This window comes from Penaeus chinensis, chromosome 18, assembly GCF_019202785.1.
Source record: "Penaeus chinensis breed Huanghai No. 1 chromosome 18, ASM1920278v2, whole genome shotgun sequence".
Classification (NCBI taxonomy): Eukaryota; Metazoa; Arthropoda; class Malacostraca; order Decapoda; family Penaeidae; genus Penaeus; species Penaeus chinensis.
The window spans coordinates 25,759,885-25,772,384 of record NC_061836.1 but is presented as its reverse complement, the minus strand read 5'-3'; the positions used below and the strand labels follow the sequence as shown (position 1 = coordinate 25,772,384).

Sequence of the window (12,500 nt, the reverse complement as noted above, 5' to 3'; positions counted from 1 at the left end):
GTGCGTGCGTGTGTGTGTGTGTGTGTGTGTGTGTGTGTGTGTGTGTGTGTGTGTGTGTGTGTGTGTGTGTGTGTGTGTGTGTGTGTGTGTGTGTGTGTGTGTGTGTTTGTGTGTGTATATATGTGTGTGTGTGTGTGTGTGTGTGTGTGTGTGTGTGTGTGTGTGTGTGTGGATGTCGGCAAACATACATCCAAACATGAGTACATATTTGCGTTCATATTGAACAAAGAAAGAACATTAGAACTAACATTAGAAACATCACTCGAACGAAAACTGATGTGTGTTGTGTGTGTGTGTGTGTGTGTGTGTGTCCGTGACAGTGTGTGTGTGTGGAAACATATGTTGCTTATGAATTAAACCTAAAGTCACAAGCTATATCTTTCAGTTATTTCTACAATGTAAACGATGACATTTATCAAGGAATGGCAATCTTTTCTCATGAAACATGGATATGCCTTACGAATGCCATCGTGTAAACATACCACAATGCTCAATTCTTGGCTATGCTTATGAATACTGATGAATATAAAATGACTATTGATGTAAACTGCGGTATAGCACATACATGATACTGTTTTTCTTATCTCAACCGCGTGTATTTTTTTATTTCTTTATTAACAAAAGAAGGACATAGTAATATATCACATGTATAACAAAAAAGTTATTGCCTTATAATCTGATTTCTTTGACTGCATGACGATTTAGAGTCATCATCTAATAATGCACTGTATTAACCTGTTTTTTTTTCCTCTTGTTGCAGGAAGCATAGGCACAAATAGGAGAGGGAAAGAAGAGGAAGAAAATGTCGTATAAACGTGAAGTAAAAGACAAGAGCTCTCTTTCCTTCTAATAAGGCGTGAGTGACGTACGAATACTTGGTCTGGCGGACAACAAAGCGTTCGACAGTCTCATAGTTTTCAGAAATAAGCTTGTGAAGGAAAAGCAAAGGAGAAGGGGAAAAAATCAAGCGTTTACAAGAGCGCCGGTCTCGTGCTCGCGTAAGAAAGGAGAGAGAAGGATAAAGGTTCAGAAAAAGTAATAACAAAAAATAAACACAACGACCCTCACCCAAGACGGAGCTTTGATGTTTGGTGCTTACACCTGCCTCGGAAGAAAGCGTAATAAAGAGGGCGTGTGCGTCTGTGTGTATGTGCGTGTCTGTGAGGCCAAAGCATCGCCGGCAAAGTCACGCAGAAGACGGCTGTTAAGTACCCGTTATAACGAGCCTTCTTTTGGTAAGTACAACCCTATCTTTCCTCACGTGTATTTTGCCTGAGTCCAGCGGCTGTACTGTACTATTAAGACTTTTATTTCTTCATACTAAACAATAGGTACGAAACATAAGTAGCATTGTACGTTAAGCCATTTATGATTTCACTAAGAACAGCCATTGTGCTCCGACATATCTCCGGAGCGTAGATATTGTTAGAATCCTTTTGTGTATGCTTAGTATGTATCTATTATACAACATTGACTCTGTTAATACGCGCTGTGTTATTCTCCTGCGTGTGGTAATTTCCAAAGCACACACTCGCCCTGTCTCCGCGTGAATAAGTTTATTTAGCCTCACACAATACCACTCATTGGTTGGTGTAGATGGCCGGCAACGCTCTATATTAACCTCTACGAGTTCCATTCTTTGAATAAAATGCATTCATAAAGGCTATAACAACGCAGCGTAGCCATGTTCAATTGCCCTGGACTGCTTTAAAGCTGAGGTTCTCTTACATTCCGATAAGAACGGTATTTTATGTACAGAAGAACGCGATATAGGACGGTCCCACACGCAGATAAGCTGTAATGAGTGTGAGAACGCCTCTGTGATAAGGTAACGAGAGAGATGTTTATAGCGAGTCGTATTTACTCCCAGCGATGCGTTGGGGACGACGGTATAGGAGCAGACACGAAGAAAGATCTCACAGGGGAATGTATTAGCGTGAGGAATAAAGATTGGCGTGATCGAAGCTTTCAAATTGCTGTTGTTGTTTTTTTCTCTCTTATTCTCACTCTTTTCTCCTTCTCTCTTTCTTATTCTCTTTTTTTTCGTTTTTCTTTAATTCTCTCCCTCTCTTTCTCTCTCTCTCTCTCTACCCATCTATCTATCTATCTATCTATCTATCTATCTATCTATCTATCTATCTATCTATCTATATATATATCTACCTATATTTCTTTATCTTTCACTCACTCTCTCTCTCTCTCTCTCTCTCTCTCTCTCTCTCTCTCTCTCTCTCTCTCTCTCTCTCTCTCTCTCTCTCTCTCTCTCTCTCTCTCTCTCTCTTTCTCTCTCTCTCTCTCTCTCTCTCTCTCTCTCTCTCTCTCTCTCTCTCTCTCTCTCTCTCTCTCTCTGTCTACAGATTACCAAGTTGAATTCCACGTGAATGACCTAGCGATGTTTTGACGGAAGAAGAGTGTAAAGGAAAGAAGTCGTTTCAGTCAAGTATTTCCTCGTGTTTTTCTTTTTCTTTCTATCCTTCTTTCTTTCTTTTTCTTTTTCTTTTTTTTTTCCTTTGTCCGCTTTCATCTCTGAAACGGAGATGTGAGATAAAACTATCCTTCGTGTTGATAAAAACTTGTTTACTTATAAGTTGATTTAAGTGTTTGATATATTTTGTATAATAATAGCCTTCTCTTTCATAAATCTTTATTTGGATAGATGTATAATAAACGAATAAAGAACTACCCACCAGACATATGCTAATTACATACGAGTTGCTAATTTACTGCACGTCTTGCTGAGATACACCTTCAGTCTTTCCAAAAACACACGAAAAAAAACAGGAGTAAGTGCTATGAAAGTCACGCGCTGCCTATTTCTACATTCCCAGGAAAAAAGTACATGTGAAAATATAATGAATCATGAATAAAAAAGCCAGTAGAAACGCGTTCCCAGCCGCACACAGACTAATGTACTGTACTAGCAGGAACAGCGTATCTCAACCAAAAAATTCTCTAATGTCATATACAGTATCGAACACACGACAATTTTCAAATAATCATAACATCGCAACACTCAATTTACATAAAATCACTATCATCCTAACCAGTTCTTCTCTCTCTACATCTTATCCAGAGTTCGAATCCTTACCAGGGAGCGAAGCTGCAGTACAGTATATAATGCGTCATATTCCATCTTAACAGACCATGCATTATAAAACGCCATCCCTGGTAGACCGATGCTCCTCACACCTTGGACAAGAAGCAACGACGCATAACTGAAATCCTCCGACGACATATTCCCTCTCGAGATCCCGTCCGCCTCCATTTTCTCCCTCATCTCGGGGGGTCATGGACTTGGCAGAGTGAGGGAGGGAGGAAGGGAGGGAGGGAGTAAGTATGTGTTCTATGCATGCTTTAATATTTTATAAAGGTCGCAAAATAAATAGCACGATATTTACATTTAAAAATGAAAACGCCGTGCCGTGGAGGATGTTTGCGCAACAGTCTAGCCCTGTTTATTCTAACCTCCTTTCTGCGTCCAGGTACCGGGAGATAGAAATCTTGCAAGCCAATATATTTCACCATATTCTCTGGGAACATGAAATAATTTTCAAAGCAATCCAAGCAGGATGCACTGAAGTATCAGGCATTGCAAGCATAACTGGGTGTCAGGCACGAAAGTAGGAAAATGTGTAGTGTTGCATACAGCATACAAGATTTGGTATCAGGTGTTGCAAGATTAGATATCAGACCCTGTAAATAAGCTTAGGTCTTAGGCGTTGTAAACAGAATTAGGTATCATCCGCTGCAAGCAACACCAAACATCAGGTTTTACAAACAACACCAGATCCCAGGCACAACAAACAACACCATACATCAGGTTCTACAAACAACACCAAACGTCAGGCTCTACAAACAAAACCAAGCATCAGGCTCATCAGGCAACACCAGGTATCAGGCTCTCAAACAACGCCAAGGATCAAGAACTTCCATCAACACCAGGCATCACGTTCTACAAATACCATACCAGGCGCCTCTTAACCTCGTTCTAAACAAGATTATGCATAAGATGACCTTTGACCCCAATCCTGCCACGCTGAACTAGTTACTTGCCCTTTGTGGCCGCTTTCCTTTGCTCTTTAATCACTGCATAATTTCTCCTGTGCTCACTTAAATCTTGTTTCATATATAATTAGCATTATGTTTTCCCATGCTTCCTACTAGGCATTAGGTGATGTAAACAAGAATAAGTATTCTTGCAAACGAGATTAGGTATCAGGTGGCTCACATAGGATAGGTATAAAGCGTCATAAATGATATCAGGAGTTGCCAAAGGTGCATACAAGATAGGTATCAGGCTTTGCAAACAGGATTAGGACTCAAAGATCGTTTTCAAAATTGGTATCAGTCGTTGCAAACAATATTCGGTACCGAGTTGTGCATACAAGATTAGATATAAGGCGTTACAAACAATATCATAGGCATTTGGGGTCGTGCCAGGGTTGAGTATCAGGAGAGGTATTAGGTACAAGGGGTTGCTAACTGGATTAAGTATTAGGCACATACCAGATTAGATATAAAGCATCACAAACAATACCATCGCAGTCACAGCAGGTATTGAGTATCAGGAAAGTAATTAGGAGTCTTGAATAGGATTAAGTATCAGGCGATGCAAACAGGATTCGGTATCAGGCGTCACACAAATAACACACACACAGACACACACACACACACACACACACACACACACACACACACACACACACACACACACATACACACACACACACACACACACACATACACACACACACACACATATATATATATATATATATATATATATATATATATATATATATATATATCTCAGGAGTTGCAAAAACGTGTCACCCACTATTTCCTTGACAACCGGTAACTCACTTACCAAAGAAGGCATTTAATTGCATCGTTAATTTACTCAATCCCCATGCCTCGTCTACGTATAATTATTAATCTTCGCCTAATTCCCCTTTCCGTGCTCATTTAAATCTTATTTGATTTATAATTAGAGATATATATTTTTTTTTTCCTTTTCGACTCCTCGCTTCCTCGCTCGAGTCGATTTTTTTTTAAAAGCTAGTAAACACATTTGCATATGATAGATATATTCAGAGTCTTGGTGATTAGGAAGGCCTGGTTCGTGGCTAATCTTTTAACCATGATTTAACACGAGATAAAGTTTCGACATAAAACTTTAAAGTCAGTTCGTGTTCATTATCTTTTTTTTTTCTTTTTTTTCTTGGCCTTCCTTTTGGAGAAAATGCACTTTTTTTCTTTTCTTTTCTTTTTCTTTTTTTTCTTTTTACATTATCTTCGTGTTGATTTTTTTGTGTTTTTTTTTGTTTGTTTTTGTTTTGTTTGATTTTATGTTCTTTCTGTTTTTCTTTTTGTTGTTGTTGTTGATATTTCGTGTTTTTGTTTTTGTTTTGTGTTTTTTTTTTGTTTTTCTTCTGTTTATTTGTTCGTTTTCTACGTTTTTCTTTTATTTTATAAATTGTTTTTTCCCTCTTTGCTCTGCTTCATATTTTTGGTTTATTTTTGTCTTTGTTTTCTTTGACTTTGTTTTGTTTTGTTTTTATTTGTTTTGTGCTTTACTTTTGTTTGTTTATTTTGTATTGCTTTCTTTGTCTTGATTTCCTTTGCTTTGTTTGGAGGAGAGATATCTTCCTTTCACTTAAACCTTACATAAGTTTTAGTGAATTTATATGATATATGAGAATTGTCTATACTTAACAGAGGAATTCATCTAAAAGATAAAGATGTTAGATAGATTAAATGATAGATGGATTGAATGATCTATTTATTCATACACTGAATGGCTGATTGATTAATTAACTGATTGATGGATGGATGGGTTGATTGAGACAAAAATAGAAAGGTAGATAGATTCACAGATAGATAGGCATCTATATAGATAGGTAGACAGAGAGAGGCAGCCAGATAGATAGGTATATAGATAGATAGATAGATAGAAAATCGATAGAAATTCACGGATAGGTAGGTATATAGATATATAGATAGACAGATAGACAGATAGATAGATATATAGATAGATGGATATATAGATGCGTATAAACATACAGATAGAAAGACAGATATATATATATATAGATAGATAGATAGATAGATTAATATATTGATAGATAAAGATTGATAGATAGACAGGCAGATATACAACTGGATAGAAAGAAAGAAAGAAAGATAGATAAGTAGGTAGGTAGAAAGACAGGTAGATAGAAAGAGAGAGAGATTGACAGATAGATGTATGGAAAGAAAAACAACACAGATATATAGATGGAAAGACAAATAGATAGACAGATAGATAGATAGACATGAAGACACAGAGATAGACAGATAGATAGATAGACATGAAGACACAGAGATAGACATACCCAGACAGATCAATAGATGGACAGATAGATATCGTACGCATTTGGCAATCCTCACTGACAAGGCTCCAGAATTTCCGATGAAAAGTGACACTTGTAAGTTTTCTTGGCCTGAGGGTGAAAGGAAGAAGGAAAAAAATGACCTCGAAATATCGTCAGGAAGTCAGTCGATTTTGCATGATGCGATGACTTGCATGATTCTGCTCAGTTGGAATTGATTCTGCGATTGAAATTGGTGAGTGGTTGGCCTGGGAAATTGTGAATGGTGAAGAAGAGAGGAGGAGAAATGAAGGTGTGAATGACGAAGCAAAATAATGAATGGAAAGGGGTGGGATAGATAGATTAGATAAACGGTGGATGGAAATAGATACGAGGAATAGATTGGTGTGGAAAAACAAATGTATGTTTGTGGAGAATAGGTAAATAGATAAATATGAAGAAAGTAATTTGAATTGTCTTTTGAGATAGAGGATGGAAATATAACCAGAAAACGTGAACGATTTAAAGAAAATGAAAATGTTAAAGAAAAAATCGCGTATTAGCATACATAATAGTTTTTGAGTTATATGTATTTACTCGCCACACACGTTCGCAAATAGGAATGTACATTAACATACACACAGATGTATTCATGTATATATGTTTGCACACACACGCGGATTTGAGGGTAAAGTGAGGGCCGCAAGTGTGATGGAAAGGACGAAGTGATATTCAGAATGTGATAGAAAGGTGTCGTGACTCGGATAGTAGATGCTGACCCTGATGAACAATAGATGGCGCTGAAGTGAAAAATCTTCGCTTTTGGATTTTTTTTTTCTCAATTTTGGCTCTACAGGTCATGTAAGTCAGGTCGTTCGAGGCCACAATCACCTGGGAACGAAATTATGAAATGAAAGGGCAAAGATGAAAAGAAAAAACGAATAAAATCAATATGTTACGACTAAGATTCGTCGGTTTTAATTAGGAATCTGCTCTGGGTGGAACGTCACGGTTATAGTGTTGGGCAAATCAATATTACTGTTTTAGTTCATATTTTAGTATCTTATATGTTAATTATTTCTGTTCGTGTTTGTTTTCATAGGTAGTTGTGACCTCGAACTAACTTCAATCACCTAGAGAGACATAAGGAAAGAGAGATGGAATAAACAGCATGCGACCCGTAAGGAAGAGAAAGGAAGAGGAGGGAGAGAGTGCCTTTGAAGTTCTAAGTGAGCAGGCGAGAGAGAGCGTTGCTTTGCGAGGCGTTGCATTTGACCTAAAGGTATGGGGGGCGGGGGAGGGAGTAATCCTCGAGGCAGGAAGAGCGAGGAGGGAATGGTCCTTAAGGCACGAAAAGGGAGGGGGGGGGAGGGAGGAGGTGGGGGAAGAAGAGCGCAGGAGAACAGGCCCTTCGCACAGTGCTTGCTTGCTTGATGTGAGTTTATTGAATGCCGTAAGAGGTTTTCCCAGCTTGTAAAGGTCATATAAGTTCAGACAGATTCGTGTTCCGCCCTTGATCTCTCGGGAATGTAAGCCGAGTTTAAGGTTGTGCCGCGAGGGATCAGGGTTTGTGTAGCGGAGGTGATAGCGAAAGGCAATAGCATGAGGCGGCTATTGGAAAACTGTTTACTCTCGTTTCCCTTCTTAAACTTGTTTCATGCAAAGGTTGTTTTTCATTTCGGGTTCTTGCAATAGAAGCAATTGAGGTTTCGCGAGATGAGAGACACGGAGGGATGAAATGAAAACCAAAGGAAGAAGGGAAAAACGAAATTAGGAAAGAACAAGCTCGCATTACACAGAGGAAAATTAATTTCCACAGTTTTGAATAAATTGGACCGAAATTTTGTAAAACGAAATGAGAAGAAGACACAAAGAAGACGATTGATCATGGATAATAAAGGGAACAGAAAAAAAGGAACATGAAAGGAATCAACGCCTTTCCTTTATGCTTTCTTCTGATGATTTAGCGGAACTTCTTCGTCTCTTTCGGGCAATAAAAAAGTCTCAGACATTCATTAACCAAGGTGTTTATGTCTCCTGAAAGAGAAAGAGAAAAGAAAAGAAAAAAAGGACATTTGACAAGATAACAAAAAAATAAAAAAAGGAAACAAAAGAAAACAAAAATATCTACCACGATAATGAAGATTATATACCCGTAATATAACATCCTTCTATGAACTAAACACGGAATATCCACCAACATGACGAACGAACTTTATATAAATCATAATTATTCTCTTCTTCTTCTTTCTTCTCAACATGCTTCTAAGATTTCCATCGAGACTGCCCGAAGCTGCGTCTTGTACTCGCCCAAGGATATAATGATCGCGTTATATTGTTACTCCTGGTATAATAATGCTTCTAATGTGTTTTCCTCGAGTCCTTTTGAGGATCGTAATCTAATAAGGCCACTTGTGCACCATTGTCGTTATTACTTCTGTGGGAATCGTGGGAATTTATTTTGGGGGGGGGGTTCTCTCCACAGGATTATGCTGTTGTGGATTCATTTCTCTCGGGAGCTTCTGTGTGTCGTAAATTTCTTTGGCGTGTATTTTATTACTTGCTTTTTTTCTTGTTTTTTTTTTCTTATCTTTTTTATCTTTCAGTTTGTTTTCTGTTTTTTGTTTCTTTTTTTTAATGTTTTATTTTCCTTTCTTTTATTTTCCCTTATTTTCTTTCGTTTTGTTTTATTTCATTCCTATTTTTATTATTATTTTTTTTTTTCCTTCTTTTATTTCATTTATTTTTTCTTGTCTTTGGTTTCCGTTCTTTTATTTAACTTTAATTTATCTTATCCCATTTTATTTTATTTTATTTTTCCTTCTTTTTTTAGCTTTATCTTATTTTAATCCATTTATTTCATTTTATTTTTGCTTCATCTATTTAGATTTTTCCTTCAATTTTTTCCCCATTTTCTCTAGGCTTCTTAATGCAATCTTCGCATGATTCAGGCCGAGGAGAAAATACATGAGATGATTACACCGCTTGTCTAGATTCTAAGCGGATAATACTTAATGAGTCATCAATTATCCTTTTCCAAATTCGCGTTAAGTTCTTGCATATCCTTCTCCTCCCACCCCCCACCCCCATCCTTCCCCTTCCCCCGCCTCCTCTCTCTGTCTGGATCTCTCTCTCTCGCTCTCTTTCCTCGCTCGCTTTCTCTCTATCTATGTACCTCTCTCTCTCTCTCTCTCTCTCTCTCTCTCTCTCTCTCTCTCTCTCTCTCTCTCTCTCTCTCTCTCTCTCTCTCTCTCTCTCTCTCTCTCTCTCTTTCTCTCTCGATTCTTATCTTGTCCAATTTTCCTCTCTCTCTCTCTCTTTCTCTCTCTCTCTCTCTCTCTCTCTCTCTCTCTCTCTCTCTTCTCTCTCTCTCTCTCTCTCTCTCTCTCTCTCTCTCTCTCTCTCTCTCTTTCGATTCTTCTCTTGTCCAATTTTCTTCTCTCCTTCTACCCCTCCCTTCCCATCCTCCCATTTACCTCCACCCCCCCCCCCCCCCTTTTCACTCTACCTCTTCTCCCCTTCCCCTTTCCCCTTCCCCTTCCCCTATCACCCCCTTTCTCTCTCTTTCCCCTTCCCCGTCCCCGTTCCACCCTCTCCCTCTCCTCTTCCCCCTTTCCACCCTCTCCCTCACCCCTTTCCCTTACCCTCTCTTCCCCTTCGCTCCCCCTCCTTTTTCCCCTTCTCTCCCTCTTCTCCCTTCCCTCCTTCTCTTTACAATTTTCCTCCCCCCCTTCCCCTTCACCCTCTCCCCTTTCCCTTCCACCCTCTCCCTCTCCCCTTTCTCTTCCACCCTCTCCCTCTTCCCCTCCCCCTTCCACCCTCTCCCTCTTCCCTTCCCCCTTCCACCCTCTCCCTCTTCCCTTCCCCTTTCACCCTCTCCCTCTCCCTCTCCCCCTTCGCCTTCCACCCTCTCCCTCTTCCCCTTCCCCTTCCACCCTCTCCCTCTTCCCTTCCCCTTCCACCCTCTCCCCTTACCATTCCCTCCTACCCCCCTCCCTCTTCCCTTCCCCTTCCACCCTCTCCCTCTCCCCCTTCCCCTTCCACCCTCTCCCTCTTCCCTTCCCCTTCCACCCTCTCCCTCTTCCCTTCCCCTTCCACCCTCTCCCTCTCCCCTTCCCATTCCCTCCTACCCCCCTTCCGTGCATCCAATATGGGGGATTCTGTTCCGTATCCTTGAGATTTACCTTCGAGCAAGTCCTGCGATGGCGACCAGCTCCGATATTGGATCATAGTCGTAAAGAAAAAAAGAAAAGAAAAGAAAAGAAGCTTCATTACCTTTTTTTTTCCCTTCTCTCTCTCTCTCTCTCTCTCTCTCTCTCTCTCTCTCTCTCTCTCTCTCTCTCTCTATCTATCTATCTATCTATCTATCTATCTATCTATCTCTCTCTTTCTCTCGCTCTTCCTCTCTCTCTTTTTCAGAAGCATTAAGCGCTATCGATTATATGTTCCGCGTTTGAAGTGAGTTTCATCAGCACGTATATGTGTCTCAGGCAGGTTTGCAGCTAAGAGAGGGGTGGGGTGGGGTGGAAAGGGAGAGCAATAGAGAGGGCGAGAAAGAGAGGGCGAGAGAGAGAGAGAGAGAGAGAGAGAGAGAGAGAGAGAGAGAGAGAGAGAGAGAGAGAGAGAGAGAGAGAGAGAGAGAGACGGAGAGCGAGAGAAAGAGAGCAAAGAGCTAGTTACGGTGAGCGCTGTTGTTCTCTCGTTCTTTTCTCTGGCTGTGCAAATGATGATTGTGATTTGCTTGATCCATATCCTGTTTTGGTTCAATTGTGGCATGGCACACCTGAGGGTCTATATCTCTCTCTTTTTTTTTTTCTTCTCCTTGTTTTTCTCTCTCCACTTCTCTTCTCTTCTCTCTCTCCCTCTCTCTTTCTCTCTCTCTCTCTCTCTCTCTCTCTCTCTCTCTCTCTCTCTCTCTCTCTCTCTCTCTCTCTCTCTCTCTCTCTCTATCTATCTTTCTCTCGCTCTCTCCCTCTCTCTCTCTCTCTCTCTTTCCCTCTCTCTCTCTCTCTCTCCTTCTCTCTCTCTCTCTCTCTCTCTCTCTCTCTCTCTCTCTCTTTCTGCAGCAGACGGTAACCTAAGAGCTTTAGCACGGGGGTCGCGCGTCTGCACCTATGTTCCTTATTACATTAGCATTTCTTCGCCGCCGTTTATTACCATCTTTCGCTTGTTTATGCTTCCCCTTTTGCACGTTTCCTCCCTTCCCGTTCTCTTTCCCGCGGCCAATTCCCCTCCGCGTTGCTCTCTCGCTCGTTTTTCTTCTTCCTCCATTAACCTCGCTCGGTCTAAGCTCAGCCATCAAATCCAATATCCTTTTCTCTTTTTCTAGTTCTCTTCTCCGAACTTTTTCTCGTTCTTAAACTCTCTTGTCTTTCTCTCTCTTTCTGATTAAAAAAAAGAAAAAATGTATGTCTGTTTTTTTTTTGTGTGTGTGTATGTCAGATTCTTTTAAATGTATGTCTGTTTTTTTTATGTATGTCAGTTTTTTTTTTTTTTTAAGGTATGTCTGTTTTTTTTTTATAAATGTATGTCCGTTTTTTTTTTCTTTCGTCTTTCTGTTCTTTCCTTTGTTATCCTTTCTTTACAATCTTTATTTTTTCTTAATCTCCTTCCTTTCTCTTTGTGTCTCTTCCTCCCTGTTTCTTTGTTTCCCCCTTTTTTTAAGCGTCTGCATTATTTTCATTACCCTGTGTCATCTTCTTTATTTTCATTTCTCTTACTCCTTTTTGTCATCTTTGAACAGTTCCTTCTTCTTCCTCTTTCCCTTTCTTTACGTGTCTCCCTTACTTCCGGTACCCTGTGATCTCCTCTCTCTTTTTCCTTTCCCTCCCTTTGTCATCTTTTTACAGTTCTCTCTTCTACTTCTTCCTTTCTTCACCCCTTCCTCTCCCGCTGAGGCATTATCTCTCTCCATCAGCGCGTGACGTTTTCGCTCCAACTCCATCAGCCTTCCGCTCTCCAGCTCCCTCGCTCTCTAACCCTCATCTTTCTGTTGTCATCATCTTTCATTCGCTGTCACTGTCCCTGTTTCGCTATCTCTCTCCTCCTCCTCCGTCATCTCTCTCTCCGCCCCGCGCACGCCCACCGTTTCTTCTGTTTTCCTCTGGTTTAAATTCATTCATTCTTTCTTCTTTTTTTTCTTTTTCTTTT

The 12,500-nt window shown here is 40.1% G+C and overlaps 1 protein-coding gene across 2 annotated transcripts in view; it reads left to right on the top strand.

Annotated features, from left to right (window-relative positions):
- The window catches only part of LOC125034751 (zwei Ig domain protein zig-8-like), a 472,306-nt gene that overhangs the window by 255,122 nt on the left and 204,684 nt on the right, over positions 1–12,500 (top strand). For both annotated transcript variants that reach the window (XM_047626694.1, XM_047626693.1), the window contains exon 3: positions 761–1,235. The gene's annotated coding sequence lies outside the window, so the exon portion shown is untranslated. The remainder of the gene's footprint in view (positions 1–760; positions 1,236–12,500) is intronic.